This window comes from Scyliorhinus torazame, chromosome 4 (genome assembly GCF_047496885.1).
Source record: "Scyliorhinus torazame isolate Kashiwa2021f chromosome 4, sScyTor2.1, whole genome shotgun sequence".
In the NCBI taxonomy this organism is placed as follows: Eukaryota; Metazoa; Chordata; class Chondrichthyes; order Carcharhiniformes; family Scyliorhinidae; genus Scyliorhinus; species Scyliorhinus torazame.
In genome coordinates, this window is record NC_092710.1 from 49,818,486 (window position 1) to 49,845,023 (window position 26,538).

The 26,538-nt window shown below is 41.2% G+C and overlaps 9 non-coding genes across 9 annotated transcripts; all 9 read right to left on the reverse strand.

Annotated features, from left to right (window-relative positions):
- Window positions 1-819: 819 nt before the first annotated feature.
- trnat-agu (transfer RNA threonine (anticodon AGU)) lies at window positions 820-893 on the reverse strand. Its single transcript has one exon. It is a non-coding gene; the product is annotated as a tRNA-Thr (tRNA).
- Window positions 894-2,472: 1,579 nt separating this feature from the next.
- On the reverse strand, window positions 2,473-2,546 carry trnat-agu (transfer RNA threonine (anticodon AGU)). The gene has a single exon. It is a non-coding gene; the product is annotated as a tRNA-Thr (tRNA).
- Window positions 2,547-8,377: 5,831 nt separating this feature from the next.
- On the reverse strand, window positions 8,378-8,451 carry trnat-agu (transfer RNA threonine (anticodon AGU)). The gene has a single exon. It is a non-coding gene; the product is annotated as a tRNA-Thr (tRNA).
- A 3,260-nt stretch (window positions 8,452-11,711) lies between these two features.
- Window positions 11,712-11,785, reverse strand: trnat-cgu (transfer RNA threonine (anticodon CGU)). Its single transcript has one exon. It is a non-coding gene; the product is annotated as a tRNA-Thr (tRNA).
- A 1,581-nt stretch (window positions 11,786-13,366) lies between these two features.
- Window positions 13,367-13,440, reverse strand: trnat-agu (transfer RNA threonine (anticodon AGU)). Its single transcript has one exon. It is a non-coding gene; the product is annotated as a tRNA-Thr (tRNA).
- Window positions 13,441-15,031: 1,591 nt separating this feature from the next.
- trnat-agu (transfer RNA threonine (anticodon AGU)) lies at window positions 15,032-15,105 on the reverse strand. The gene has a single exon. It is a non-coding gene; the product is annotated as a tRNA-Thr (tRNA).
- Window positions 15,106-20,019: 4,914 nt separating this feature from the next.
- On the reverse strand, window positions 20,020-20,093 carry trnat-cgu (transfer RNA threonine (anticodon CGU)). The gene has a single exon. It is a non-coding gene; the product is annotated as a tRNA-Thr (tRNA).
- Window positions 20,094-21,669: 1,576 nt separating this feature from the next.
- Window positions 21,670-21,743, reverse strand: trnat-agu (transfer RNA threonine (anticodon AGU)). The gene has a single exon. It is a non-coding gene; the product is annotated as a tRNA-Thr (tRNA).
- A 1,591-nt stretch (window positions 21,744-23,334) lies between these two features.
- Window positions 23,335-23,408, reverse strand: trnat-agu (transfer RNA threonine (anticodon AGU)). The gene has a single exon. It is a non-coding gene; the product is annotated as a tRNA-Thr (tRNA).
- Window positions 23,409-26,538: the final 3,130 nt, after the last annotated feature.

Sequence of the window (26,538 nt, forward strand, 5' to 3'; positions counted from 1 at the left end):
CGATGAAATACAAGTGGGAAGCTACAAAGACACAAAGATTGTATTGTGAGAGAGAGTAAAGGGTGTCTTCTAGTGTTTGTTGTGGCAGAGTGTGAATGCAAGTAAGGTTAACCAGTCAAGTTGCAAAGTGTCAAAATCTCAAAGTTTTTGGGTGGAAATAGGTTTGTCAGCAGCAAATCGTCATGCAAAACGGACCGCTATTTCTCCCGCCCGAATTGTTCTTGCTAACGTACAGCAACAGAAATTGTTCAATATAAAAGCAAATTACTGCGGATGTGAAATCTCAAAGAAAAAGGGGAAAAGATGGAAAATCGCAGCGGTTCTGGCGGCATCTGGGAAGAGAGAACTGAGCAATTTTTTGAAGTCAGGGTCACTCTTAGGCAGAGCAAATCAGTTAATCATTCAATCGTTACACTGTGTTGTCGTTGCTATACATTTAAAATGTTCCTCCAGGTTTTCTTGAGGTAAATCCTATTCTGGACTCAAAGGAAAATACCGCGGATGCTGCAAATCTGCCAGAGAAACTAAAAGTGTGAGGATAAAATCTTTAAAATTCTGAGGTTATCCGTGGTGCCAGACACAGAGTTAAAGTTTCAAATGCGCGATATCCTTCTACAAGGCTGAAGCGAGGAGGAAATGCGATGGTGTAGGTGAGCAAAATTGAAGATGAGCGGAAAATGGGAGTTTAAAGGTTTGAAAAAATTGCTTTAGCACACATGGGAATGCAAGCTTTAAGGTTCGTGTTGCAGGGATTGTGCCAACATTTTCTGCATTTACCATGAAATGTTCAGCATCACTCCAGCCGTTAATTTCCATTGAAGGTACTGCTGAGATTTGAACTCAGGATTTCCTGTTTACTAGACAGGCGCTTTAACCATCTAAGCCACAGCACCACCATGCATGCTTCGCATGCAAATTTAGAACAGATTTCAATCATTTTGATTCAACATCAGTTTTCTTGCCATCTCATACGGGCCTTCCGAGTGCATATTAAAACATTCTTTGGAACTGTAAAATTGCATTTATTACTGGAAATGCTGGATTTGTAGCAGTTCTGCATGGGATTAGTAAACAAACAGGAAATGATTGGTCGAACTGGGAAGTGAGTGAACATGACCAGAAATCTATTGTGGTATAATACAGGACAATGTCAGGAGAGAATTTTAACATTAACTGAAAATGATGCAAACTTCTTGACAATTCTCCATGGCTGTTGCTCTTTAGCAAAGATGATATTGTCACCGTTCTTCCATTTACCCTGACCCGTTCTGCATTCTTTATTCTTCTTTTTTGTTGTTCATTGGGAAGCAAACATCTTGAGCCAAAGTAAGAGCCCTGATAGGGACTTGAACGCTGGACCCTCATAATAAAAGTCTGAAGCTCTACCGAATGAGCTACCAAGGCTTAATCTTTGCTGCTTCTCATAATTTACTTCAACGTCTCATGAGGGATGTTTTGAATTTCCTTCTTTGGTGATGCAGCCTCTCCAGCTCATTTTACTCGCAGGCACAGCAGAAGCCTCCGTTTGGCTTCCTTTCACAAATTCTTCAGCTTGCACCAACTACTCGCTTCTTACCAGTGACTTGTGATGTGACAACAGCTGTCACCCCCGGACCTGCACTGTCACTTCAAGGCTTTGAAGATTACGTTTAATTCGGTGAAATATAAGTGGGAAGCTACAAAGACACAGATTGTATTGTGAGAGAGAGTAAAGGGTGTCATCTGGTGTTTGTTGTGGCAGAGTGTGAATGCAAGTAAGGTAAACCGGTCAAGTTGGAAAGTGTCAAAATCTCAAAGTATTTGGGTGGAAATAGATTTGTCAGCGCCAAATCTTCATGCAAAATGGACTGCTATTTCTCCCGCCCGAATTGTTCTTGCTAATGTACAGCAACAGAAATTGTTCAATATAAAAGCAAATTATTGCGGATGTGAAATCTCAAAGAAAAAGGGGAAAAGATGGAAAATCTCAGCGGTTCTGGCAGCATCTGTGAAGAGAGAACTGAGCAATCTTTTCGACTCAGGGTCACTCTTAGGCAGAGCAAATCAGTTAATCATTCAATCGTTATACTCTGTTGTCGTTGCTATACTTTTAAAATGATCCTCCAGGTTTTCTTGAGGTAAATCCTATTATGCATTCAAAGGAAAATACCGTGGATGCTGCAAATCTGCAAGAGAAACTAAAAGTGAGAGGATAAAATCTTTAAAAGTCTGAGGATATCCGTGGTGCCAGACACAGAGTTAAAGTTTCAAATGCGCGATATCCTTCAACAAGGCTGAAGCGAGGAGGAAATGCGATGGTGTAGGTGAGCAAAATTGAAGATGAGCGGAAAATGGGAGTTTAAAGGTTTGAAAAAAGTGCTTCAGCACACAAGGGAAAGCGAGCTTGAACATTCATGTTGCAGGGATTGTGCCAACATTTACTGCATTCACCTTGAAATGTTGAGCATCACTCCAGCTGTTAGTTTCCATTGAAGGCACTGCTGAGATTTGAACTCAGGATCTCCTGTTTACTAGACAGGCGCTTTAACCATCTAAGCCACAGCACCAGCATGCCAGCTTAGCGTGCAAGTTTAGAACAGATTTCAATCATTTCGATTCAACATCAGTTTTCCTGACATCTCATACGGGCCTTGCGAGTGCAAATTAAAATATTAATTGGCACTGGTCTTTGAATCTGTAAAATTGCACTTATGACTGGAAATGCTGGATTTGTAGCAGTTCTGCATGGGATAAGTAAACAAACAGGAAATGATTGGTCGAACTGGGAAGTGAGTGAACATGACCAGAAATCTATTGTGGTTTAATACAGGACAATGACAGGAGAGAGTTTTAACATGAACTGAAAATGAAGCAAACTTCTTGACAATTCTCCACGGCTGTTGCACTTTAGCAAAGATGATATTGTCACCGTTCTTCCATTTTTCCTGACCCGGTCTGCATTCTTTATTCATCTTTTTTGTTGTTCATTGGGAAGCAAACGCCTTGAGCCAAAGTAAGAGCCCTGATAGGGACATGAACACTGGCGCCTCAGATTAAAAGTCTGAACCTCTACCTGATGAGCTACAAAGGCCTCATCTTTGCTGGTTCTCATAAGTTACTTCAAAGTCTCATGAGGGATGTTTTGAATTTCCTTCTTTGGTGATGCAGCCTCTCCAGCTCATTTTAATCACAGGCATGGCAGCAGCCTCCGTTAGGCTTCCTTTCACAAATTCTTCAGCTTGCACCAACTACTCGCTTCTTACCAGTGACTTGTGATGTGACATCAGTTGTTACCCCCGGACCTGCACTGTCACTTCAAGGCTTTGAAGATTACGTCTAATTCGATGAAATATAAGTGGGAAGCTACAAAGACACAAAGATTGTATTGTGAGAGAGAGTAAAGGGTGTCTTCTAGTGTTTGTTGTGGCAGAGTGTGAATGCAAGTAAGGTTAACCAGTCAAGTTGCAAAGTGTCAAAATCTCAAAGTTTTTGGGTGGAAATAGGTTTGTCAGCAGCAAATCTTCATGCAAAACGGACCGCTATTTCTCCCGCCCGAATTGTTCTTGCTAACGTACAGCAACAGAAATTGTTCAATATAAAAGCAAATTACTGCGGATGTGAAATCTCAAAGAAAAAGGGGAAAAGATGGAAAATCTCAGCGGTTCTGGCGGCATCTGGGAAGAGAGAACTGAGCAATTTTTTGAAGTCAGGGTCACTCTTAGGCAGAGCAAATCAGTTAATCATTCAATCGTTACACTGTGTTGTCGTTGCTATACATTTAAAATGTTCCTCCAGGTTTTCTTGAGGTAAATCCTATTCTGGACTCAAAGGAAAATACCGCGGATGCTGCAAATCTGCAAGAGAAACTAAAAGTGAGAGGATAAAATCTTTAAAAGTCTGAGGATATCCGTGGTGCCAGACACAGAGTTAAAGTTTCAAATGCGCGATATCCTTCAACAAGGCTGAAGCGAGGAGGAAATGCGATGGTGTAGGTGAGCAAAATTGAAGATGAGTGGAAAATGGGAGTTTAAAGGTTTGAAAAAAAGTCCTTCAGCACACAAGGGAAAGCGAGCTTGAACATTCATGTTGCAGGGATTGTGCCAACATTTACTGCATTCACCTTGAAATGTTGAGCATCACTCCAGCTGTTAATTTCCATTGAAGGCACTGCTGAGATTGAATCTCAGGATCTCCTGTTTACTAGACAGGCGCTTTAACCATCTAAGCCACAGCACCAGCAGGCAAGCTCAGCTTGCAAGTTTAGAACAGATTTCAATCATTTTGATTCAACATCAGTTTTCCTGACATCTCATACCGAGTGCAAATTAAAATATTCAGTGGCACTAGTCTTTGATACTGTAAAATTGCATTTATTACTGGAAATGCTGGATTTGTAGCAGTTCTGCATGGGATAAGTAAACAAACAGGAAATGATTGGTTGAACTGGGAAGAGAGTGAACATGACCAGAAATCTATTGTGGTTTAATACAGGACAATGTCAGGAGAGAATTTTAACATGAACTGAAAATGTAGCAAACTTCTTGACAATTCTCCATGGCTGTTGCTCTTTAGCAAAGATAATATTGTCACCGTTCTTCCATTTTCCCTGACCCGTTCTGCATTCTTTATTCTTCTTTTTTGTTGTTCATTGGGAAGCAATCGTCTTGAGCCAAAGTAAGAGCCCTGATAGGGACATGATTTCTTGAGGGAAATCCTATTATGCATTCAAAGGAAAATACGGCGGATGCTGCAAATCTGCAAGAGAAATTAAAAGTGAGAGGATAAAATCTTTAAAATTCTGAGGTTATCCGTGGTGCCAGATACAGAGTTAAAGTTTCAAATGCGCGTGACCCTTCTACAAGGCTGAAGCGAGGAGGAAATGCGATGGTGTCGGTGAGCAAAATTGAAGATGAGCGGAAAATGTGAGTTTAAAGGTTCGAAAAAATTGCTTCAGCACACAAGGAAAAGCAAGCTTTAAGGTTCGCGTTGCAGGGATTGTGCCAACATTTTCTGCATTTACCATGAAATGTCAGGAATTACTCCAGCTGTTAATTTCCATTGAAGGCATTGCTGAGATTGGAACTCACGATCTCCTGTTTACTAGACAGGCGCTTTAACCATCTAAGCCACAGCACCAGCATGCAAGCTTAGCGTGCAAGTTTAGAACAGATTTCAATCATTTTGATTCAACATCAGTTTTCCTGACATCTCATACGGGCCTTCCGAGTGCAAATTAAAATATTCATTGGCACTAGTCTTTGAAACTGTAAACTTGCATTTATTACTGGAAATGCTGGATTTGTAGCAGTTCTGCATGGGATAAGTAAACAAACAGGAAATGATTGGTCGAACTGGGAAGTGAGTGAACATGACCAGAAATCTATTGTGGTATAATACAGGACAATGTCAGGAGAGAATTTTAACATGAACTGAAAATGAAGCAAACTTCTAGACAATTCTCCATGGCTGTTGCACTTCAGCAAAGATGATATTGTCACCGTTCTTCCATTTTCCCTGACCCGTTCTGCATTCTTTATTCTTCTTTTTTGTTGTTCATTGGGAAGCAAACGTCTTGAGCCAAAGTAAGAGCCCTGATAGGGCCTTGAACGCTGGACCCTCATAATAAAAGTATGAAGCTCTACCGAATGAGCTACCAAGGCCCAATCTTTGCTGGTTCTCATAATTTACTTCAACGTCTCATGAGGGATGTTTTGAATTTCCTTCTTTGGTGATGCAGCCTCTCCAGCTCATTTTACTCGCAGGCATAGCAGCAGCCTCCGTTTGGCTTCCTTTCACAAATTCTTCAGCTTGCACCAACTACTCGCTTCTCACCAGTGACTTGTGATGTGACATCAGTTGTTACCCCCGGACCTGCACTGTCACTTCAAGGCTTTGAAGGTTACGTTTAATTCGGTGAAATATAAGTGGGAATCTACAAAGACACAGATTGTATTGTGAGAGAGAGTAAACGGTGTCATCTGGCGTTTGTTGTGGCAGAGTGTGAATGCAAGTAAGGTTAACCGGTCAAGTTGCAAAGTGTCAAAATCTCAAAGTTTTTGGGTGGAAATAGATTTGTCAGCACCAAATCTTCATGCAAAACGGACCGCTATTCCTCCCGCCCGAATTGTTCTTGCTAACGTACAGCAACAGAAATTGTTCAATATAAAAGCAAATTGCTGCGGATGTGAAATCTCAAAGAAAAAGGGGAAAAGATGGAAAATCTCAGCAGTTCTGGCGGCATCTGGGAAGAGAGAACTGAGCAATTTTTTCGACTCAGGGTGACTCTTCGGCAGAGCAAATCAGTTCATCATTCAATCGTTACACTCTGTTGTCGTTGCTATACTTTTAAAATGTTCCTCCAGGTTTTCTTGAGGGAAATCCTATTATGCATTCAAAGGAAAATACCGCGGATGCTGCAAGTCTGCAAGAGAAATGAAAAGTGAGAGGATAAAATCTTTAAAATTCTGAGGTTATCCGTGGTGCCAGATACAGAGTTAAAGTTTCAAATGCGCGTGATCCTTCTACAAGGCTGAAGCGAGGAGGAAATGCGATGGTGTAGGTGAGCAAAATTGAAGATGAGCGGAAAATGTGAGTTTAAAGGTTTGAAAAAATTGCTTCAGCACACAAGGTAAAGCGAGCTTTAAGGTTCGCGTTGCAGGGATTGTGCCAACATTTTCTGCATTTACCATGAAAATGTCAGGCATTTCTCCAGCAGCTAATTTCCATTGAAGGCACTGCTGAGATTTGAACTCAGGATGTCCCGTTTACTAGACAGGCGCTTTAACCATCCAAGCCACAGCACCAGCATGCAAGCTTAGCGTGCAAGTTTAGAACAGATTTCAATCATTTTGATTCAACATCAGTTTTCCTGACATCTCCTACGGGCCTTCCGAGTGCAAATTAAAATATTCATTGGCACTAGTCTTTGAAACTGTAAACTTGCATTTATTACTGGAAATGCTGGATTTGTAGCAGTTCTGCATGGGATAAGTAAACAAACAGGAAATGATTGGTCGAACTGGGAAGTGAGTGAACATGACCAGAAATCTATTGTGGTATAATACAGGACAATGTCAGGAGAGAATTTTAACATGAACTGAAAATGAAGCAAACTTCGAGACAATTCTCCATGGCTGTTGCACTTCAGCAAAGATGATATTGTCACTGTTCTTCCATTTTCCCTGACCCGTTCTGCATTAATTCATTCTTCTTTTTTGTTGTTCATTGGGAAGCAAACGTCTTGAGCCAAAGTAAGAGCCCTGAGAGGAACTTGAACGCTGGATCCTCATAATAAAAGTATGAAGCTCTACCGAATGAGCTACTTAGGCCCAATCTTTGCTGGTTCTCATGATTTACTTCAAAGTCTCATGAGGGATGTTTTGAATTTCCTTCTTTGGTGATGCAGCCTCTCCAGCTCATTTTACTCGCAGGCATAGCAGCAGCCTCCGTTTGGCTTCCTTTCACAAATTCTTCAGCTTGCACCAACTACTCGCTTCTTACCAGTGACTTGTGATGTGACATCAGTTGTTACCCCCGGACCTGCACTGTCACTTCTAGGCTTTGAAGATTACGTCTAATTCGATGAAATATAAGTGGGAAGCTACAAAGACACAAAGATTGTATTGTGAGAGAGAGTAAAGGGTGTCTTCTAGTGTTTGTTGTGGCAGAGTGTGAATGCAAGTAAGGTTAACCAGTCAAGTTGCAAAGTGTCAAAATCTCAAAGTTTTTGGGTGGAAATAGGTTTGTCAGCAGCAAATCTTCATGCAAAACGGACCGCTATTTCTCCCGCCCGAATTGTTCTTGCTAACGTACAGCAACAGAAATTGTTCAATATAAAAGCAAATTACTGCGGATGTGAAATCTCAAAGAAAAAGGGGAAAAGATGGAAAATCTCAGCGGTTCTGGCGGCATCTGGGAAGAGAGAACTGAGCAATTTTTTGAAGTCAGGGTCACTCTTAGGCAGAGCAAATCAGTTAATCATTCAATCGTTACACTCTGTTGTCGTTGCTATACTTTTAAAATGTTCCTCCAGGTTTTCTTGAGGTAAATCCTATTCTGGACTCAAAGGAAAATACCGCGGATGCTGCAAATCTGCTAGAGAAACTAAAAGTGAGAGGATAAAATCTTTAAAATTCTGAGGTTATCCGTGGTGCCAGATACAGAGTTAAAGTTTCAAATGCGCGATATCCTTCTACAAGGCTGAAGCGAGGAGGAAATGCGATGGTGTAGGTGAGCAAAATTGAAGATGAGCGGAAAATGTGAGTTTAAAGGTCTGAAAAAATTGCTTTAGCACACATGGGAATGCAAGCTTTAAGGTTCGCGTTGCAGGGATTGTGCCAACATTTTCTGCATTTACCATGAAATGTTCAGTATCACTCCAGCCGTTAATTTCCATTGAAGGCACTGCTGAGATTTGAACTCAGGATCTCCTGTTCACTAGACAGGCGCTTTAACCATCTAAGCCACAGCACCAGCATGCATGCTTAGCGTGCAAGTTTAGAACAGATTTCAATCATTTTGATTCAACATCAGTTTTCCTGACATCTCATACGGGCCTTCCGAGTGCAAATTAAAATATTCATTGGCACTAGTCTTTGAAACTGTAAACTTGCATTTATTACTGGAAATGCTGGATTTGTAGCAGTTCTGCATGGGATAAGTAAACAAACAGGAAATGATTGGTCGAACTGGGAAGTGAGTGAACATGACCAGAAATCTATTGTGGTATAATACAGGACAATGTCAGGAGAGAATTTTAACATTAACTGAAAATGATGCAAACTTCTTGACAATTCTCCATGGCTGTAGCTCTTTAGCAAAGATGATATTGTCACCGTTCTTCCATTTTCCCTGACCCGTTCTGCATTCTTTATTCTTCTTTTTTGTTGTTCATTGGGAAGCAAACATCTTGAGCCAAAGTAAGAGCCCTGATAGGGACTTGAACGCTGGATCCTCATAATAAAAGTATGAAGCTCTACCGAATGAGCTACCAAGGCCCAATCTTTGCTGGTTCTCATAATTTACTTCAACGTCTCATGAGGGATGTTTTGAATTTCCTTCTTTGTTGATGCAGCCTCTCCAGCTCATTTTACTCGCAGGCAGAGCAGCAGCCTCCGTTTGGCTTCCTTTCACAAATTCTTCAGCTTGCACCAACTACTCGCTTCTTACCAGTGACTTGTGATGTGACAACAGTTGTTACCCCCGGTCCTGCACTGTCACTTCAAGGCTATGAAGATTACGTTTAATTCGGTGAAATATAAGTGGGAAGCTACAAAGACACAGATTGTATTGTAAGAGAGAGTAAAGGGTGTCATCTGGTGTTTGTTGTGGCAGAGTGTGAATGCAAGTAAGGTTAACCAGTCAAGTTGCAAAGTGTCAAATTCTCAAAGTTTTTGGGTGGAAATAGATTTGTCAGCACCAAATCTTCATGCAAAACGGACCGCTATTTCTCCCGCCCGAATTGTTCTTGCTAACGTACTGCAACAGAAATTGTTCAATATAAAAGCAAATTACTGCGGATGTGAAATCTCAAAGAAAAAGGGGAAAAGATGGAAAATCTCAGCGGTTCTGGCGGCATCTGTGAAGAGAGAACTTAGCAATTTTTTCGACTCAGGGTCACTCTTAGGCAGAGCAAATCAGTTAATCATTCAATCGTTACACTCTGTTGTCGTTGCTATACTTTTAAAATGATCCTCCAGGTTTTCTTGAGGTAAATCCTATTATGCATTCAAAGGAAAATACCGTGGATGCTGCAAATCTGCAAGAGAAACTAAAAGTGAGAGGATAAAATCTTTAAAAATCTGAGGATATCCGTGGTGCCAGACACAGAGTTTAAGTTTCAAATGCGCGATATCCTTCAACAAGGCTGAAGCGAGGAGGAAATGCGATGGTGTAGGTGAGCAAAATTGAAGATGTGCGGAAAATGTGAGTTTAAAGGTTTGAAAAAAGTGCTTCAGCACACAAGGGAAAGCGAGCTTTAAGGTTCGTGTTGCAGGGATTGTGCCAACATTTACTGCATTCACCTTGAAATGTTGAGCATCACTCCAGCTGTTAATTTCCATTGAAGGCACTGCTGAGATTGAAACTCAGGATCTCCTGTTTACTAGACTGGCGCTTTAACCATCTAAGCCACTGCACCAGCATGCCAGCTTAGCGTGCAAGTTTAGAACAGATTTCAATCATTTCGATTCAACATCAGTTTTCCTGACATCTCATACGGGCCTTGCGAGTGCAAATTAAAATATTAATTGGCACTGGTCTTTGAATCTGTAAAATTGCACTTATTACTGGAAATGCTGGATTTGTAGCAGTTCTGCATGGGATAAGTAAACAAACAGGAAATGATTGGTCGAACTGGGAAGTGAGTGAACATGACCAGAAATCTATTGTGGTTTAATACAGGACAATGTCAGGAGAGAGTTTTAACATGAACTGAAAATGAAGCAAACTTCTTGACAATTCTCCACGGCTGTTGCACTTTAGCAAAGATGATATTGTCACCGTTCTTCCATTTTTCCTGACCCGGTCTGCATTCTTTATTCTTCTTTTTTGTTGTTCATTGGTAAGCAAACGTCTTGAGCCAAAGTAAGAGCCCTCATAGGGACTTGAACGCTGGACCCTCATAATAAAAGTCTGAAGCTCTACCGAATGAGCTACCAAGGACTAATCTTTGCTGGTTCTCATAAGTTACTTCAAAGTCTCAAGAGGGATGTTTTGAATTTCCTTCTTTGGTGATGCAGCGTCTCCAGCTCGTTTTAATCACAGGCATGGCAGCAGCCTCCGTTTGGCTTCCTTTCACAAATTCTTCAGCTTGCACCAACTACTCGCTTCTTACCAGTGACTTGTGATGTGACATCAGTTGTTACCCCCGGACCTGCACTGTCACTTCAAGGCTTTGAAGATTACGTCTAATTCGATGAAATATAAGTGGGAAGCTACAAAGACACAAAGATTGTATTGTGAGAGAGAGTAAAGGGTGTCTTCTAGTGTTTGTTGTGGCAGAGTGTGAATGCAAGTAAGGTTAACCAGTCAAGTTGCAAAGTGTCAAAATCTCAAAGTTTTTGGGTGGAAATAGGTTTGTCAGCAGCAAATCTTCATGCAAAACGGATCGCTATTTCTCCCGCCCGAATTGTTCTTGCTAACGTACAGCATCAGAAATTGTTCAATATAAAAGCAAATTACTGCGGATGTGAAATCTCAAAGAAAAAGGGGAAAAGATGGAAAATCTCAGCGGTTCTGGCGGCATCTGGGAAGAGAGAACTGAGCAATTTTTTGAAGTCAGGGTCACTCTTAGGCAGAGCAAATCAGTTAATCATTCAATCGTTACACTGTGTTGTCGATGCTATACATTTAAAATGTTCCTCCATGTTTTCTTGAGGTAAATCCTATTCTGGACTCAAAGGAAAATACCGCGGATGCTGCAAATCTGCCAGAGAAACTAAAAGTGAGAGGATAAAATCTTTAAAATTCTGAGGTTATCCGTGGTGCCAGACACAGAGTTAAAGTTTCAAATGCGCGATATCCTTCTACAAGGCTGAAGCGAGGAGGAAATGCGATGGTGTAGGTGAGCAAAATTGAAGATGAGCGGAAAATGTGAGTTTAAAGGTTTGAAAAAATTGCTTTAGCACACATGGGAATGCAAGCTTTAAGGTTCGCGTTGCAGGGATTGTGCCAACATTTTCTGCATTTACCATGAAATGTTCAGCATCACTCCAGCCGTTAATTTCCATTGAAGGCACTGCTGAGATTTGAACTCAGGATCTCCTGTTTACGAGACAGGCGCTTTAACCATCTAAGCCACAGCACCAACATGCAAGCTTAGCATGCAAGTTTAGAACAGATTTCAATCATTTTGATTCAACATCAGTTTTCTTGCCATCTCATACGGGCCTTCCGAGTGCATATTAAAACATTCTTTGGAACTGTAAAATCGCATTTATTACTGGAAATGCTGGATTTGTAGCAGTTCTGCATGGGATTAGTAAACAAACAGGAAATGATTGGTCGAACTGGGAAGTGAGTGAACATGACCAGAAATCTATTGTGGTATAATACAGGACAATGTCAGGAGAGAATTTTAACATTAACTGAAAATGATGCAAACTTCTTGACAATTCTCCATGGCTGGAGCTCTTTAGCAAAGATGATATTGTCACCGTTCTTCCATTTTCCCTGACCCGTTCTGCATTCTTTATTCTTCTTTTTTGTTGTTCATTGGGAAGCAAACATCTTGAGCCAAAGTAAGAGCCCTGATAGGGACTTGAACGCTGGATCCTCATAATAAAAGTATGAAGCTCTACCGAATGAGCTACCAAGGCCCAATCTTTGCTGGTTCTCATAATTTACTTCAACGTCTCATGAGGGATGTTTTGAATTTCCTTCTTTGTTGATGCAGCCTCTCCAGCTCATTTTACTCGCAGGCAGAGCAGCAGCCTCCGTTTGGCTTCCTTTCTCAAATTCTTCAGCTTGCACCAACTACTCGCTTCTTACCAGTGACTTGTGATGTGACAACAGTTGTTACCCCCGGTCCTGCACTGTGTCTTCAAGGCTATGAAGATTACGTTTAATTCGGTGAAATATAAGTGGGAAGCTACAAAGACACAAAGATTGTATTGTGAGAGAGAGTAAAGGGTGTCTTCTAGTGTTTGTTGTGGCAGAGTGTGAATGCAAGTAAGGTTAACCGGTCAAGTTGCAAAGTGTCAAAATCTCAAAGTTTTTGGGTGGAAATAGGTTTGTCAGCAGCAAATCTTCATGCAAAACGGACCGCTATTTCTCCCGCCCGAATTGTTCTTGCTAACGTACAGCAACAGAAATTGTTCAATATAAAACCAAATTACTGCGGATGTGAAATCTCAAAGAAAAAGGGGAAAAGATGGAAAATCTCAGCGGTTCTGGCGGCATCTGGGAAGAGAGAACTGAGCAATTTTTTGAAGTCAGGGTCACTCTTAGGCAGAGCAAATCAGTTAATCATTCAATCGTTACACTCTGTTGTCGTTGCTATACTTTTAAAATGTTCCTCCAGGTTTTCTTGAGGTAAATCCTATTCTGGACTCAAAGGAAAATACCGCGGATGCTGCAAATCTGCTAGAGAAACTAAAAGTGAGAGGATAAAATCTTTAAAATTCTGAGGTTATCCGTGGTGCCAGATACAGAGTTAAAGTTTCAAATGCGCGATATCCTTCTACAAGGCTGAAGCGAGGAGGAAATGCGATGGCGTAGGTGAGCAAAATTGAAGATGAGCGGAAAATGTGAGTTTAAATGTCTGAAAAAATTGCTTTAGCACACATGGGAATGCAAGCTTTAAGGTTCGCGTTGCAGGGATTGTGCCAACATTTTCTGCATTTACCATGAAATGTTCAGTATCACTCCAGCCGTTAATTTCCATTGAAGGCACTGCTGAGATTTGAACTCAGGATCTCCTGTTTACTAGACAGGCACTTTAACCATCTAAGCCACAGCACCAGCATGCATGCTTAGCGTGCAAGTTTAGAACAGATTTCAATCATTTTGATTCAACATCAGTTTTCCTGACATCTCATCCGGGCCTTCCGAGTGCAAATTAAAATATTCATTGGCACTAGTCTTTGAAACTGTAAACTTGCATTTATTACTGGAAATGCTGGATTTGTAGCAGTTCTGCATGGGATAAGTAAACAAACAGGAAATGATTGGTCGAACTGGGAAGTGAGTGAACATGACCAGAAATCTATTGTGGTATAATACAGGACAATGTCAGGAGAGAATTTTAACATGAACTGAAAATGAAGCAAACTTCTAGACAATTCTCCATGGCTGTTGCACTTCAGCAAAGATGATATTGTCACCGTTCTTCCATTTTCCCTGACTCGTTCTGCATTCTTTATTCTTCTTTTTTGTTGTTCATTGGGAAGCAAACGTCTTGAGCCAAAGTAAGAGCCCTAATAGGGACTTGAACGCTGGACCCTCATAATAAAAGTCTGAAGCTCTACCGAATGAGCTACCAAGGCCCAATCTTTGCTGGTTCTCATAATTTACTTCAACGTTTCATGAGGGATGTTTTGAATTTCCTTCTTTGGTGATGCAGCCTCTCCAGCTCATTTTACTCGCAGGCATAGCAGCAGCCTCCGTTTGGCTTGCTTTCACAAATTCTTCAGCTTGCACCAACTACTCGCTTCCCACCAGTGACTTGTGATGTGACATCAGTTGTTACCCCCGGACCTGCACTGTCACTTCAAGGCTTTGAAGGTTACGTTTAATTCGGTGAAATATAAGTGGGAAGCTACAAAGACACAGATTGTATTGTGAGAGAGAGTAAAGGGTGTCATCTGGTGTTTGTTGTGGCAGAGTGTGAATGCAAGTAAGGTTAACCGGTCAAGTTGCAAAGTGTAAAATCTCAAAGTTTTTGGGTGGGAATAGATTTGTCAGCACCAAATCTTCATGCAAAACGGACCGCTATTTCTCCCGCCCGAATTGTTCTTGCTAACGTACAGCAACAGAAATTGTTCAATATAAAAGCAAATTGCTGCGGATGTGAAATCTCAAAGAAAAAGGGGAAAAGATGGAAAATCTCAGCGGTTCTGGCGGCATCTGGGAAGAGAGAACTGAGCAATTTTTTCGACTCAGGGTGACTCTTCGGCAGAGCAAATCAGTTCATCATTCAATCGTTACACTCTGTTGTCGTTGCTATACTTTTAAAATGTTCCTCCAGGTTTTCTTGAGGGAAATCCTATTATGCATTCAAAGGAAAATACCGCGGATGCTGCAAATCTGCAAGAGAAATTAAAAGTGAGAGGATAAAATCTTTAAAATTCTGAGGTTATCCGTGGTGCCAGATACAGAGTTAAAGTTTCAAATGCGCGTGATCCTTCTACAAGGCTGAAGCGAGGAGGAAATGCGATGGTGTAGGTGAGCAAAATTGAAGATGAGCGGAAAATGTGAGTTTAAAGGTTTGAAAAAATTGCTTCAGCACACAAGGAAAAGCGAGCTTTAAGGTTCGCGTTGCAGGGATTGTGCCAACATTATCTGCATTTACCATGAAATGTCAGGCATGACTCCAGCTGTTAATTTCCATTGAAGGCACTGCTGAGATTTGAACTCAGGATCTCCTGTTTACTAGACAGGCGCTTTAACCATCTAAGCCACAGCACCAGCATGCATGCTTAGGGTGCAAGTTTAGAACAGATTTCAATCATTTTGATTCAACATCAGTTTTCCTGACATCTCATACGGGCCTTCCGAGTGCAAATTAAAATATTCATTGGCACTAGTCTTTGAAACTGTAAACTTGCATTTATTATTGGAAATGCTGGATTTGTAGCAGTTCTGCATGGGATAAGTAAACAAACAGGAAATGATTGGTCGAACTGGGAAGTGAGTGAACATGACCAGAAATCTATTGTGGTATAATACAGGACAATGTCAGGAGAGAATTTTAACATGAACTGAAAATGAAGCAAACTTCTAGACAATTCTCCATGGCTGTTGCACTTCAGCAAAGATGATATTGTCACCGTTCTTCCATTTTCCCTGACCCGTTCTGCATTCTTTATTCTTCTTTTTTGTTGTTCATTGGGAAGCAAACGTCTTGAGCCAAAGTAAGAGCCCTGATAGGGACTTGAACGCTGGACCCTCATAATAAAAGTATGAAGCTCTACCGAATGAGCTACCAAGGCCCAATCTTTGCTGGTTCTCATAATTTACTTCAACGTCTCATGAGGGATGTTTTGAATTTCCTTCTTTGGTGATGCAGCCTCTCCAGCTCATTTTACTCGCAGGCATAGCAGCAGCCTCCGTTTGGCTTCCTTTCACAAATTCCTCAGCTTGCACCAACTACTCGCTTCTCACCAGTGACTTGTGATGTGACATCAGTTGTTACCCCCGGACCTGCACTGTCACTTCAAGGCTATGAAGGTTACGTTTAATTCGGTGAAATATAAGTGGGAAGCTACAAAGACACAGATTGTATTGTGAGAGAGAGTAAACGGTGTCATCTGGCGTTTGTTGTGGCAGAGTGTGAATGCAAGAAAGGTTAACCGGTCAAGTTGCAAAGTGTCAAAATCTCAAAGTTTTTGGGTGGAAATAGATTTGTCAGCACCAAATCTTCATGCAAAACGGACCGCTATTTCTCCCGCCCGAATTATTCTTGCTAACGTACAGCATCAGAAATTGTTCAATATAAAAGCAAATTGCTGCGGATGTGGAATCTCAAAGAAAAAGGGGAAAAGATGGAAAATCTCAGCGGTTCTGGCGGCATCTGGGAAGAGAGAACTGAGCAATTTTTTCGACTCAGGGTGACTCTTCGGCAGAGCAAATCAGTTCATCATTCAATCGTTACACTCTGTTGTCGTTGCTATACTTTTAAAATGTTCCTCCAGGTTTTCTTGAGGTAAATCCTATTATGCATTCAAAGGAAAATACCGCGGATGCTGCAAATCTGCAAGAGAAACTAAAAGTGAGAGGATAAAATCTTTAAAATTCTGAGGTTATCCGTGGTGCCAGACACAGAGTTAAAGTTTCAAATGCGCGATATCCTTCTACAAGGCTGAAGCGAGGAGGAAATGCGATGGTGTAGGTGAGCAAAATTGAAGATGAGCGGAAAATGTGAGTTTAAAGGTTTGAAAAAATTGCTTCAGCACACATGGGAATGCAAGCTTTAAGGTTCGCGTTGCAGGATTGCGCCAACATTTTCTGCATTTACCATGAAATGTTCAGCATCACTCCAGCTGTTAATTTCCATTGAAGGCACTGCTGAGATTGAAACTCAGGATCTCCTGTTTACTAGACAGGCACTTTAACCATCTAAGCCACAGGACCAGCATGCAAGGTTAGGGTGCAAGTTTAGAACAGATTTCAATCATTTTTATTCAACATCAGTTTTCTTGCCATCTCATACGGGCCTTCCGAGTGCATATTAAAAAATTCTTTGGAACTGTAAAATTGCATTTATTACTGGAAATGCTGGATTTGTAGCAGTTCTGCATGGGATAAGTAAACAAACAGGAAATGATTGGTCGAACTGGGAAGTGAGTGAACATGACCAGAAATCTATTGTGGTATAATACAGGACAATGTCAGGAGAGAATTTTAACATTAACTGAAAATGATGCAAACTTCTTGACAATTCTCCATGGCTGTAGCTCTTTAGCAAAGATGATATTGTCACCGTTCTTCCATTTTCCCTGACCCGTTCTGCATTCTTTATTCTTCTTTTTTGTTGTTCATTGGGAAGCAAACATCTTGAGCCAAAGTAAGAGCCCTGATAGGGACTTGAACGCTGGATCCTCATAATAAAAGTATGAAGCTCTACCGAATGAGCTACCAAGGCCCAATCTTTGCTGGTTCTCATAATTTACTTCAACGTCTCATGAGGGATGTTTTGAATTTCCTTCTTTGTTGATGCAGCCTCTCCAGCTCATTTTACTCGCAGGCAGAGCAGCAGCCTCCGTTTGGCTTCCTTTCTCAAATTCTTCAGCTTGCACCAACTACTCGCTTCTTACCAGTGACTTGTGATGTGACAACAGTTGTTACCCCCGGTCCTGCACTGTGTCTTCAAGGCTATGAAGATTACGTTTAATTCGGTGAAATATAAGTGGGAAGCTACAAAGACACAAAGATTGTATTGTGAGAGAGAGTAAAGGGTGTCTTCTAGTGTTTGTTGTGGCAGAGTGTGAATGCAAGTAAGGTTAACCAGTCAAGTTGCAAAGTGTCAAATTCTCAAAGTTTTTGGGTGGAAATAGATTTGTCAGCACCAAATCTTCATGCAAAACGGACCGCTATTTCTCCCGCCCGAATTGTTCTTGCTAACGTACTGCAACAGAAATTGTTCAATATAAAAGCAAATTACTGCGGATGTGAAATCTCAAAGAAAAAGGGGAAAAGATGGAAAATCTCAGCGGTTCTGGCGGCATCTGTGAAGAGAGAACTTAGCAATTTTTTCGACTCAGGGTCACTCTTAGGCAGAGCAAATCAGTTAATCATTCAATCGTTACACTCTGTTGTCGTTGCTATACTTTTAAAATGATCCTCCAGGTTTTCTTGAGGTAAATCCTATTATGCATTCAAAGGAAAATACCGTGGATGCTGCAAATCTGCAAGAGAAACTAAAAGTGAGAGGATAAAATCTTTAAAAATCTGAGGATATCCGTGGTGCCAGACACAGAGTTAAAGTTTCAAATGCGCGATATCCTTCAACAAGGCTGAAGCGAGGAGGAAATGCGATGGTGTAGGTGAGCAAAATTGAAGATGTGCGGAAAATGTGAGTTTAAAGGTTTGAAAAAAGTGCTTCAGCACACAAGGGAAAGCGAGCTTTAAGGTTCGTGTTGCAGGGATTGTGCCAACATTTACTGCATTCACCTTGAAATGTTGAGCATCACTCCAGCTGTTAATTTCCATTGAAGGCACTGCTGAGATTGAAACTCAGGATCTCCTGTTTACTAGACTGGCGCTTTAACCATCTAAGCCACTGCACCAGCATGCCAGCTTAGCGTGCAAGTTTAGAACAGATTTCAATCATTTCGATTCAACATCAGTTTTCCTGACATCTCATACGGGCCTTGCGAGTGCAAATTAAAATATTAATTGGCACTGGTCTTTGAATCTGTAAAATTGCACTTATTACTGGAAATGCTGGATTTGTAGCAGTTCTGCATGGGATAAGTAAACAAACAGGAAATGATTGGTCGAACTGGGAAGTGAGTGAACATGACCAGAAATCTATTGTGGTTTAATACAGGACAATGTCAGGAGAGAGTTTTAACATGAACTGAAAATGAAGCAAACTTCTTGACAATTCTCCACGGCTGTTGCACTTTAGCAAAGATGATATTGTCACCGTTCTTCCATTTTTCCTGACCCGGTCTGCATTCTTTATTCTTCTTTTTTGTTGTTCATTGGTAAGCAAACGTCTTGAGCCAAAGTAAGAGCCCTGATAGGGACTTGAACGCTGGACCCTCATAATAAAAGTCTGAAGCTCTACCGAATGAGCTACCAAGGACTAATCTTTGCTGGTTCTCATAAGTTACTTCAAAGTCTCAAGAGGGATGTTTTGAATTTCCTTCTTTGGTGATGCAGCGTCTCCAGCTCGTTTTAATCACAGGCATGGCAGCAGCCTCCGTTTGGCTTCCTTTCACAAATTCTTCAGCTTGCACCAACTACTCGCTTCTTACCAGTGACTTGTGATGTGACATCAGTTGTTACCCCCGGACCTGCACTGTCACTTCAAGGCTTTGAAGATTACGTCTAATTCGATGAAATATAAGTGGGAAGCTACAAAGACACAAAGATTGTATTGTGAGAGAGAGTAAAGGGTGTCTTCTAGTGTTTGTTGTGGCAGAGTGTGAATGCAAGTAAGGTTAACCAGTCAAGTTGCAAAGTGTCAAAATCTCAAAGTTTTTGGGTGGAAATAGGTTTGTCAGCAGCAAATCTTCATGCAAAACGGATCGCTATTTCTCCCGCCCGAATTGTTCTTGCTAACCTACAGCATCAGAAATTGTTCAATATAAAAGCAAATTACTGCGGATGTGAAATCTCAAAGAAAAAGGGGAAAAGATGGAAAATCTCAGCGGTTCTGGCGGCATCTGGGAAGAGAGAACTGAGCAATTTTTTGAAGTCAGGGTCACTCTTAGGCAGAGCAAATCAGTTAATCATTCAATCGTTACACTGTGTTGTCGTTGCTATACATTTAAAATGTTCCTCCAGGTTTTCTTGAGGTAAATCCTATTCTGGACTCAAAGGAAAATACCGCGGATGCTGCAAATCTGCCAGAGAAACTAAAAGTGAGAGGATAAAATCTTTAAAATTCTGAGGTTATCCGTGGTGCCAGACACAGAGTTAAAGTTTCAAATGCGCGATATCCTTCTACAAGGCTGAAGCGAGGAGGAAATGCGATGGTGTAGGTGAGCAAAATTGAAGATGAGCGGAAAATGTGAGTTTAAAGGTTTGAAAAAATTGCTTTAGCACACATGGGAAAGCAAACTTTAAGGTTCGCGTTGCGGGGATTGTGCCAACATTTTCTGCATTTACCATGAAATGTTCAGCATCACTCCAGCCGTTAATTTCCATTGAAGGCACTGCTGAGATTTGAACTCAGGATCTCCTGTTTACGAGACAGGCGCTTTAACCATCTAAGCCACAGCACCACCATGCAAGTTTAGCGTGCAAGTTTAGAACAGATTTCAATCATTTTGATTCAACATCAGTTTTCTTGCCATCTCATACGGGCCTTCCGAGTGCATATTAAAACATTCTTTGGAACTGTAAAATCGCATTTATTACTGGAAATGCTGGATTTGTAGCAGTTCTGCATGGGATTAGTAAACAAACAGGAAATGATTGGTCGAACTGGGAAGTGAGTGAACATGACCAGAAATCTATTGTGGTATAATACAGGACAATGTCAGGAGAGAATTTTAACATTAACTGAAAATGATGCAAACTTCTTGACAATTCTCCATGGCTGTTTCTCTTTAGCAAAGATGATATTGTCACCGTTCTTCCATTTCCCTGACCCGTTCTGCATTCTTTATTCTTCTTTTTGTTATTCATTGGGAAGCAAACATCTTGAGCCAAAGTAAGAGCCCTAATAGGGACTTGAACGCTGGACCCTCATAATAAAAGTCTGAAGCTCTACCGAATGAGCTACCAAGGCCCAATCTTTGCTGGTTCTCATAATTTACTTCAACGTTTCATGAGGGATGTTTTGAATTTCCTTCTTTGGTGATGCAGCCTCTCCAGCTCATTTTACTCGCAGGCATAGCAGCAGCCTCCGTTTGGCTTGCTTTCACAAATTCTTCAGCTTGCACCAACTACTCGCTTCCCACCAGTGACGTGTGATGTGACATCAGTTGTTACCCCCGGACCTGCACTGTCACTTCAAGGCTTTGAAGGTTACGTTTAATTCGGTGAAATATAAGTGGGAAGCTACAAAGACACAGATTGTATTGTGAGAGAGAGTAAAGGGTGTCATCTGGTGTTTGTTGTGGCAGAGTGTGAATGCAAGTAAGGTTAACCGGTCAAGTTGCAAAGTGTAAAATCTCAAAGTTTTTGGGTGGGAATAGATTTGTCAGCACCAAATCTTCATGCAAAACGGACCGCTATTTCTCCCGCCCGAATTGTTCTTGCTAACGTACAGCAACAGAAATTGTTCAATATAAAAGCAAATTGCTGCGGATGTGAAATCTCAAAGAAAAAGGGGAAAAGATGGAAAATCTCAGCGGTTCTGGCGGCATCTGGGAAGAGAGAACTGAGCAATTTTTTCGACTCAGGGTGACTCTTCGGCAGAGCAAATCAGTTCATCATTCAATCGTTACACTCTGTTGTCGTTGCTATACTTTTAAAATGTTCCTCCAGGTTTTCTTGAGGGAAATCCTATTATGCATTCAAAGGAAAATACCGCGGATGCTGCAAATCTGCAAGAGAAATTAAAAGTGAGAGGATAAAATCTTTAAAATTCTGAGGTTATCCGTGGTGCCAGATACAGAGTTAAAGTTTCAAATGCGCGTGATCCTTCTACAAGGCTGAAGCGAGGAGGAAATGCGATGGTGTAGGTGAGCAAAATTGAAGATGAGCGGAAAATGTGAGTTTAAAGGTTTGAAAAAATTGCTTCAGCACACAAGGAAAAGCGAGCTTTAAGGTTCGCATTGCAGGGGTTGTGCCAACTTTATCTGCATTTACCATGAAATGTCAGGCATGACTCCAGCTGTTAATTTCCATTGAAGGCACTGCTGAGATTTGAACTCAGAATCTCCTGTTTACTAGACAGGCGCTTTAACCATCTAAGCCACAGCACCAGCATGCATGCTTAGTGTGCAAGTTTAGAACAGATTTCAATCATTTTGATTCAACATCAGTTTTCCTGACATCTCATACGGGCCTTCCGAGTGCAAATTAAAATATTCATTGGCACTAGTCTTTGAAACTGTAAACTTGCATTTATTACTGGAAATGCTGGATTTGTAGCAGTTCTGCATGGGATAAGTAAACAAACAGGAAATGATTGGTCGAACTGGGAAGTGAGTGAACATGACCAGAAATCTATTGTGGTATAATACAGGACAATGTCAGGAGAGAATTTTAACATGAACTGAAAATGAAGCAAACTTCTAGACAATTCTCCATGGCTGTTGCACTTCAGCAAAGATGATATTGTCACCGTTCTTCCATTTTCCCTGACCCGTTCTGCATTCTTTATTCTTCTTTTTTGTTGTTCATTGGGAAGCAAACGTCTTGAGCCAAAGTAAGAGCCCTGATAGGGACTTGAACGCTGGACCCTCATAATAAAAGTATGAAGCTCTACCGAATGAGCTACCAAGGCCCAATCTTTGCTGGTTCTCATAATTTACTTCAACGTCTCATGAGGGATGTTTTGAATTTCCTTCTTTGGTGATGCAGCCTCTCCAGCTCATTTTACTCGCAGGCAGAGCAGCAGCCTCCGTTTGGCTTCCTTTCACAAATTCTTCAGCTTGCACCAACTACTCGCTTCTCACCAGTGACTTGTGATGTGACATCAGTTGTTACCCCCGGACCTGCACTGTCACTTCAAGGCTTTGAATGTTACGTTTAATTCGGTGAAATATAAGTGGGAAGCTACAAAGACACAGATTGTATTGTGAGAGAGAGTAAACGGTGTCATCTGGCGTTTGTTGTGGCAGAGTGTGAATGCAAGTAAGGTTAACCGGTCAAGTTGCAAAGTGTCAAAATCTCAAAGTTTTTGGGTGGAAATAGATTTGTCAGCACCAAATCTTCATGCAAAACGGACCGCTATTTCTCCGGCCCGAATTGTTCTTGCTAACGTACAGCATCAGAAATTGTTCAATATAAAAGCAAATTGCTGCGGATGTGGAATCTCAAAGAAAAAGGGGAAAAGATGGAAAATCTCAGCGGTTCTGGCGGCATCTGGGAAGAGAGAACTGAGCAATTTTTTCGACTCAGGGTGACTCTTCGGCAGAGCAAATCAGTTCATCATTCAATCGTTACACTCTGTTGTCGTTGCTATACTTTTAAAATGTTCCTCCAGGTTTTCTTGAGGTAAATCCTATTATGCATTCAAAGGAAAATACCGCGGATGCTGCAAATCTGCAAGAGAAACTAAAAGTGAGAGGATAAAATCTTTAAAATTCTGAGGTTATCTGTGGTGCCAGACACAGAGTTAAAGTTTCAAATGCGCGATATCCTTCTACAAGGCTGAAGCGAGGAGGAAATGCGATGGTGTAGGTGAGCAAAATTGAAGATGAGCGGAAAATGTGAGTTTAAAGGTTTGAAAAAATTGCTTCAGCACACAAGGGAATGCAAGCTTTAAGGTTCGCGTTGCAGGATTGCGCCAACATTTTCTGCATTTACCATGAAATGTTGAGCATCACTCCAGCTGTTAATTTCCATTGAAGGCACTGCTGAGATTTGAACTCAGGATCTCCTGTTTACTAGACAGGCGCTTTAACCATCTAAGCCACAACACCAGCATGCGAGTTTCGTGTGCAAGTTTAGAACAGATTTCAATCATTTTGATTCAACATCTGTTTTCTTGCCATCTCATACGGGCCTTCCGAGTGCATATTAAAAAATTCTTTGGAACTGTAAAATTGCATTTATTACTGGAAATGCTGGATTTGTAGCAGTTCTGCATGGGATAAGTAAACAAACAGGAAATGATTGGTCGAACTGGGAAGTGAGTGAACATGACCAGAAATCTATTGTGGTATAATACAGGACAATGTCAGGAGGGAATTTTAACATTAACTGAAAATGATGCAAACTTCTTGACAATTCTCCATGGCTGTAGCTCTTTAGCAAAGATGATATTGTCACCGTTCTTCCATTTTCCCTGACCCGTTCTGCATTCTTTATTCTTCTTTTTTGTTGTTCATTGGGAAGCAAACATCTTGAGCCAAAGTAAGAGCCCTGATAGGGACTTGAACGCTGGACCCTCATAATAAAAGTCTGAAGCTCTACCGAATGAGCTACCACGGCCTAATCTTTGCTGGTTCTCATAATTTACTTCAACGTCTCATGAGGGATGTTTTGAATTTCCTTCTTTGGTGATGCAGCCTCTCCAGCTCATTTTACTCGCAGGCACAGCAGAAGCCTCCGTTTGGCTTCCTTTCTCAAATTCTTCAGCTTGCACCAACTACTCGCTTCTTACCAGTGACTTGTGATGTGACAACAGTGGTTACCCCCGGTCCTGCACTGTCACTTCAAGGCTATGAAGATTACGTTTAATTTGGTGAAATATAAGTGGGAAGCTACAAAGACACAGATTGTATTGTAAGAGAGAGTAAAGGGTGTCATCTGGTGTTTGTTGTGGCAGAGTGTGAATGCAAGTAAGGTTAACCAGTCAAGTTGCAAAGTGTCAAATTCTCAAAGTTTTTGGGTGGAAATAGATTTGTCAGCACCAAATCTTCATGCAAAACGGACCGCTATTTCTCCCGCCCGAATTGTTCTTGCTAACGTACTGCAACAGAAATTGTTCAATATAAAAGCAAATTACTGCGGATGTGAAATCTCAAAGAAAAAGGGGAAAAGATGGAAAATCTCAGCGGTTCTGGCGGCATCTGTGAAGAGAGAACTTAGCAATTTTTTCGACTCAGGGTCACTCTTAGGCAGAGCAAATCAGTTAATCATTCAATCGTTACACTCTGTTGTCGTTGCTATACTTTTAAAATGATCCTCCAGGTTTTCTTGAGGTAAATCCTATTATGCATTCAAAGGAAAATACCGTGGATGCTGCAAATCTGCAAGAGAAACTAAAAGTGAGAGGATAAAATCTTTAAAAATCTGAGGATATCCGTGGTGCCAGACACAGAGTTAAAGTTTCAAATGCGCGATATCCTTCAACAAGGCTGAAGCGAGGAGGAAATGCGATGGTGTAGGTGAGCAAAATTGAAGATGTGCGGAAAATGTGAGTTTAAAGGTTTGAAAAAAGTGCTTCAGCACACAAGGGAAAGCGAGCTTTAAGGTTCGTGTTGCAGGGATTGTGCCAACATTTACTGCATTCACCTTGAAATGTTGAGCATCACTCCAGCTGTTAATTTCCATTGAAGGCACTGCTGAGATTGAATCTCAGGATCTCCTGTTTACTAGACAGGCGCTTTAACCATCTAAGCCACTGCACCAGCATGCCAGCTTAGCGTGCAAGTTTAGAACAGATTTCAATCATTTCGATTCAACATCAGTTTTCATGACATCTCATACGGGCCTTGCGAGTGCAAATTAAAATATTAATTGGCACTGGTCTTTGAATCTGTAAAATTGCACTTATTACTGGAAATGCTGGATTTGTAGCAGTTCTGCATGGGATTAGTAAACAAACAGGAAATGATTGGTCGAACTGGGAAGTGAGTGAACATGACCAGAAATCTATTGTGGTTTAATACAGGACAATGTCAGGAGAGAGTTTTAACATGAACTGAAAATGAAGCAAACTTCTTGACAATTCTCCACGGCTGTTGCACTTTAGCAAAGATGATATTGTCACCGTTCTTCCATTTTTCCTGACCCGGTCTGCATTCTTTATTCTTCTTTTTTGTTGTTCATTGGTAAGCAAACGTCTTGAGCCAAAGTAAGAGCCCTGATAGGGACTTGAACGCTGGACCCTCATAATAAAAGTCTGAAGCTCTACCGAATGAGCTACCAAGGACTAATCTTTGCTGGTTCTCATAAGTTACTTCAAAGTCTCAAGAGGGATGTTTTGAATTTCCTTCTTTGGTGATGCAGCGTCTCCAGCTCGTTTTAATCACAGGCATGGCAGCAGCCTCCGTTTGGCTTCCTTTCACAAATTCTTCAGCTTGCACCAACTACTCGCTTCTTACCAGTGACTTGTGATGTGACATCAGTTGTTACCCCCGGACCTGCACTGTCACTTCAAGGCTTTGAAGATTACGTCTAATTCGATGAAATATAAGTGGGAAGCTACAAAGACACAAAGATTGTATTGTGAGAGAGAGTAAAGGGTGTCTTCTAGTGTTTGTTGTGGCAGAGTGTGAATGCAAGTAAGGTTAACCAGTCAAGTTGCAAAGTGTCAAAATCTCAAAGTTTTTGGGTGGAAATAGGTTTGTCAGCAGCAAATCTTCATGCAAAACGGATCGCTATTTCTCCCGCCCAAATTGTTCTTGCTAACGTACAGCATCAGAAATTGTTCAATATAAAAGCAAATTACTGCGGATGTGAAATCTCAAAGAAAAAGGGGAAAAGATGGAAAATCTCAGCGGTTCTGGCGGCATCTGGGAAGAGAGAACTGAGCAATTTTTTGAAGTCAGGGTCACTCTTAGGCAGAGCAAATCAGTTAATCATTCAATCGTTACACTGTGTTGTCGATGCTATACATTTAAAATGTTCCTCCATGTTTTCTTGAGGTAAATCCTATTCTGGACTCAAAGGAAAATACCGCGGATGCTGCAAATCTGCCAGAGAAACTAAAAGTGAGAGGATAAAATGTTTAAAATTCTGAGGTTATCCGTGGTGCCAGACACAGAGTTAAAGTTTCAAATGCGCGATATCCTTCTACAAGGCTGAAGCGAGGAGGAAATGCGATGGTGTAGGTGAGCAAAATTGAAGATGAGCGGAAAATGTGAGTTTAAAGGTTTGAAAAAA